This window comes from Theropithecus gelada, chromosome 7b (genome assembly GCF_003255815.1).
Source record: "Theropithecus gelada isolate Dixy chromosome 7b, Tgel_1.0, whole genome shotgun sequence".
Taxonomy (NCBI): Eukaryota; Metazoa; Chordata; class Mammalia; order Primates; family Cercopithecidae; genus Theropithecus; species Theropithecus gelada.
Window position 1 is genome coordinate 70650875 of NC_037675.1, and position 6000 is coordinate 70656874.

The following is a 6000-nucleotide window of genomic DNA, read 5'->3' on the forward strand; positions in this document are numbered from 1 at the left end:
TCTTTGCCCATCTGGTGCTGGAGCTATGGGGCCGGCCCCTTACTGGAGCACTCTGTGGAGTCCCTACACAGCTTGACAGCTCAGATAAGTGCCGGTGGCAGGGGTAGCCAGCAGTGGGTGTGCACACACAGAACCCCTCCAGGCCCACGGGGCAGCCAGGGGAGCAAGGCTGTTGGCCAGCCTGGCTAGAGAGGGGTGTTTGCCTTAGGGAGGGCCTGGTCTGAAGGCAGCTTCTAGTGTGTGAGTCCAGCTCAGTCACTGGGCTCCTATTCCCCTAGGCACTGAGCTGCAGAGAGACATGTGGTAGAAGAAAGAGGAAGGAAAACTTTTTTCTTGCTGGAAAAAAATTTTAGGTAAAGTGGTAAAAAAATTGAAAAGGCACAAAAGGGTATACAATGAAGGTCTCTCTCCTACTCCTGTTCCCCTCAAATTCCCCTCATCAGAGGCATCCCCGGATGTACCAATTTCTTGTACATTCTTCCAATTTCTCCTTTTTTAGTCTGCTGTAATCCAGAAGTTTCCAGATTCTTGATCAAATGGACTATTTTAAGTTGTTGGGGTGTGTGTGTGTGTGTGTGTGTGTGTGTGTGTGTAAGATGTAGGGGGGGAAATCAAATGATAATAAAGAAAATTGTATCCTAGTTGATTGCCCATTATTCTTGCTGAGGCAGGGGATGGTTTAAAACATTAAAACAAGTAAATAGAATTCTAAAATGCTAGCACTTGAAAGGACCTTCCAAGTACCTCTCCTCTCCTCTCCCCTCCCCTCGCCTCCCTTCCCATCCCCTCCCCTCCCCTGCCTTCCCCTCCCCTCCCCTCCTCTCCTCTCTTCTTTCTTCTGTTTTTTTTTTTTCCCAAAGCCCTCCCTATAAACATGAGGAAGAGGCCCAGATAAGTGACTTTTTCAGGGTCACCGTGCTAGCTGACAGCACATCAGCTACTAAAGTGGACATTAAAGCAATGTTCCTGGGATTGGTATATATTTTGAAGCTCTCAGCAAGGCTGAAGATATTCATTGATACATTCTGAAGTATAATTTCTAAAACCCAGGTTTCCCAACTCCCAATTGTCCCAGTTGCCCAAGAAAATACTGAGTGCTCCATCTTTAGGTAGTGGTCTTTGTAAAGATAAGTGATGACTCAGAGGTGGAAGGAAAGACAAATGATCAGACATGGATTTAGAAATTTCCTCTGGTGGACACAAATAGGAGAAAAGAAATTAGTAATTCCAGGAAAAGCCCGAAGTCAAATGCCAATTGAAAACAGAGCATGCGCACACATGCACCCACCCGCCCACCCATACACAAGTACTGGCAGAAGACAGAAGATGACTGCCGGCAAAGTCTATTGTCTGTCTATCCTGCTGGGCTCCGGGCTGAGATTCAGGGTCCAGGCAGAGGCTGTGAGAGGCAGCATAGTGCCATCCCTCTGCCAAAAAACCTGCAGCCCTCTGGCTTACTGTCACTGGGCAGGTATTTTCTTGTTGGGCGAAAGGGAGAAATGTCAACTTAGACTAGACAACGAAGAAGACAAGCTGTGCGTGGGGAGGATGTGCCTGGCCATGCCACCATGGAGCTCTGCCACCACTGGCTCCATGAGCACTGACAGACAGCCCCAGCTGTTTCCTACCACCTACCAGGAGGAAACACCATAAGATTTACATGCTGATAAAATGGCAGGATGATATTTTAAAATCCTCCCTGTTTTGGCATCAGCTCCAGACACTGTGAGCAATTTCAGTGTCCAAGCCAGACTGATGGGCCTTTTGATGGCTTCAGAGGGTGGCTTCAGTGAGAAGGGGACATGTAGGACTGTAAACATCGGCTGTAAAAGCCTTCAATTGCTTTGAAATGGTAAATTTCCAGGCAATGTGGATCTGATGTTATATGCCTCCTGCATTAACAGCTTTTTCTTCCCGTTCAATTATTTTGACTGGTAAGGGAGTAGAAATTACACTTCAAAATATATCGATGGATATTTTCAGCCTTGCTGAGAGCTTCAAAATATGTACCAATCCCGGGAACATTGCTTTAATTTCTACTTCCCAGTTTCACAAGGAAAATGGAGATATCAATTATAAGCACCATTAGACTGAGGGAAATGCAGGACCAGGACTATGGATCTCTCTTCAAATTCTCTTTGGTCTTGTCACCTGACCTTTTTGATATTGAGCCAAATCTTATTCAAACCCTAGGTCAAGGGGTCCATCCTGATATGTACCAGATGAGATGCCCAATAAAGCAATGAGTATTCCTAAGAGCCTGGGTCCAGGGACTTGAATTAAGGCATTTGACAGAGGCAGAAAAAAATGCCAGTTTTCTGTCTCTCCATCTTCACACGAGGCATCCGGAAGCCCTCATCTCTGACAACATGGCCTTTCTGCCATGCCTAGGTGCTGGGTACATAGGCAGCCACCCAGCAACATATTCGCCCCAGCTGTGTTTCTGGCTTTCTCATCTCTACCTGACTGGCGCCATCTAGTCTCCCTGAGCTCCAGATCTGGATTTATAGATGCCTTCCTGGACCGACCACAGAGAACTCAAGTTCACTGAACACACCTCCCCAATTGGCTCCTCATCCTATATTCCCCATTTCAGTTAATGGTTACATTACACCAAAGCACTAGTCTCCTAAGCAAGAAACTTACATGCTATTCTCAAATCCTTTCTCTCAATCCACCTCCAACGCACCACCAAATCTTACCCTCTTTCTCTTCTGCTTCAGCGTTACTGCTCTAATCTGTACTTCTGTGGAGCTCTATTATATCATCTTGTGATTTTTTTTTTCTTCTGAGGCAGGGTCTTGGTCTGTCACCCAGGCTGGAGTGCAGTGGCATGATCATAGCTCACTGCAACCTCAGACTCCTAGGCTCAAGCTATCCTCCCAACTAACCCTCGTGAATAGCTAAAACTACAGGCATGCACCACCATGCCCAGATAATTTTTAAATTTTTAGTGGAGATGAGAGTTCACTATGTCACCCAGGCTGGTCTTGAACTCCTGGTCTCAAGCATTCCTCCCGCCTTGGCCTCCCAAAGTGCTGGGATTACAGGCACGAGCCACCACACCCGGACTCATCTTGTGATTATCTGTGTTTATTTCCCCATTGTCAATTACTGGACTCTTCAGAGGCTACAACCAGATTCTATTAATTTTTGTATCCCCAGTACCTAGAATTGCCTGGCATGGTAGGTGTTCAAGAAGGAAAGGAAAGGCAGGGAGTGAAAATTCCACGCCAATGGGCAATCAGGCACTGGCTTTACAGTCTGAGTGGGCTATTTGGCATTTTCATGGGACAGAATGGGGAGTAGCAGCAGCTGCCACCCTCAATATTCATTCATTCATTTACTCTGCCTAGATATTTAGTGAGTGCTGCCAAGATGCCCAACACTGTGCTAGAAACTCATGATACATAAAAGGAGGCTGCCAGGCTCTGCTCAGAGGAGCTCCCATTCAAGGGAGAGACAGGCATGTGGCAGGCACTAACCTGGCCTCTTGGGTCATGTAGTCTGATCTGAGGACCTTGGCCACTCAGCTCTGCAGAGGCGACGGAGAAGGGGAAGGGGCTCAGGAGAAGGTAGTGGAGACAGGAAGGTCAGAGAGGCCTTGGAAAGGGCTCTGCCTCTGGGATCAGTTCTGCTGAGGAGTGGTTTTATTTATTATTTCTCCTTTGTACAAATTCCTTGCTTGTTAATGAAAATCATTTGACACATTTCTAATTAGCCTGCAGCCTCTGCAATGCTATTATTCTCAAATGCAACACCTGGGTTATTTCATGATCCCTAGTAACATTTATGGTTCTTGCAGTTGTCCACCAGAATTGGGGTCATTCCTTCTGCTACTTCTGATGGGACCACAAAGGACTTTCTCTCCCCACTTATCCTGGGGCAGGAGGGCTTGGCCCTGGCTCCATGACTTGGGGAGGAAGCACTGGCAGGGGACTCACTACACTGGTCCGTCCTGGTCCTAGATGAGTCACCCGCTTTGTCTGTGCTCTAGTCCTGTACTCATTTCTCAAGTGCTTGGCTTAAGAGAGAAGTGCATTTTTCATGAAGCTACCCTGCCTTTTCTCCTCCCTCCCTCTTCCTCTCCCTTCCTTCCATCAACAAATACCTATGAGATCGCATTCCAAGGGCTTTAGACAAACAAACAAAAACCAAATACTGCACACTAACAAGCATGTACTATTTGCCACTACTATAAGCACCGGGAAAACAGTGGTAAACAAAATATACAAGAACCCCAGTCCTCTTGGAACACATACTCCAGTGGCAGAAACTAATAAGTAATAAACCACGGTTATCAGATAAATAGGAGGAGGAAGATTGACAATAAGAAAGCTGCCAAGTTCCTTTCAAAGAGCTCAGTCCTTTCCTCCATATATAATGGTTTGTAGAAACTCACCTTATAAATATCTTTTCCTTAGAGACGATGGGTGCGTTGAGTGCGCTCAGCTGGCAGTGGGCAGCGGGCAGCGCATGCTCCACTTTATGCTGGCACCTCCGTGGGCATCAGTATCCTCCCCTGTGGAAAGGGGATGATTGCACCTTCTTCACAGGGTCGTTGTGAGTATTCTGAGATCCTGTGTCAGCACATTGTCTGTTGCATGGTAACATACATTCTGTCCACCATCCCTGCCTTCTTTCCTGCTTAGAGCAGATATGGGCCCGTGAGGGTATCCAGTCAGGTCCCTTCCCTACCTTCTGGGCCCTACTGCTGCAGACAGAGCAAGAGCTTCTGAGCTGGCCCAGCATCTCAAAGGTAATGAATGGGAGGCTGGGGCCCTGCTCTGTGCCTGTCCCCTGCCTTGCCTCCAGCCTGCTGAGCAGAGGCTCTGGAAGGGGCAGCCACCACCCACGGGCAGGACAGTCTATGAATGCTGGACATTAGCCATGGCCAAAGAGGCTCACGTCAGATCTGTTCTTGGCAGCAATAGTGAGCAATCCCTTTCAGGAGGCCCCTTTCACCTCCAGCAGCCAGCAACAGCCTGCGGGAAAGAGCCCCAGGGGACTGGGGTGCTTACTAGGCACTGGATTTTATATGACTTTATTTCATCCTATCTTTCCCAACAAAGTTGTGAGGTAAGAGCTGTCAGTGCCCCATTTTGCAGTTGAGGAAACTGAGGTTAAGAATTTGCCTAAGCCACTCTCTTAATTTGTGACAGGATCAGCATTCAAGTTCAGGTTGTCCAGCCCCAGAGCCAGGGCCTTACACTGAGCTGTACCCTTTCCCCCTCGGTTATCCACTCCTCTACAACCCCCACACCAAAGGCACGGAGGCGGAGGCGGAGGCGGAGAGCTCCCTGGGGCATCTGGGAGCCCCAGGGGCTTGTGGAACTTTGCCCAGCTTACCCTGAGTGCTGGCTTTGACAGCTTTAAAACAATGTGCCTAAGAGAAATCCTGTGCCTAAGAGAAATCCTGAAAGGGAGGAAATGCAAGTTCTAAGTGGCACAGTTGGTGGGACCCCCGCTTCCCCCAGGACATCTCGTATCCCTCCTTTTATGGATGAGAAAACGGAGAACTGTGGGCAGGGGAAGTGAGGCTCCTGCATACAGAAATTCAGACCACACTGCAGATTTCCCAGTGGCGTCAGAAGCCCTGCACTCGTACCCAGACACAAGCGTTGAAAATGGCACGGAACTTAAACTGAGCTTCACCACTTATTTGCTGTAGAATTCCAGGCAAGTTGAGTAGCCTTTGGGCTTCAGTGTCATCGTCTGCAGTTGGGGATATGATCATCCTTAGCTCAGGGTTGTATGGGCTTTAGAGACAGTATAGGTGAAGTGGTGGCACAGTGACTGGCATCTGGTAGGTACTGAGTGAACTGTAGCTATTATGATGACTCTTGTTTTCAAAGTTCAAAGTACGTGAAGAAACAGTGAATTCCTTAGGTGTTGCTTTGAGTCTATGATGCTGCTGGAATCCATTCCTAGTACCGGAAAGGAAACAATACTCATGGTCATTTCTGAGCATTGAAACCTATCCCAGGGAGGGCCAGCTGT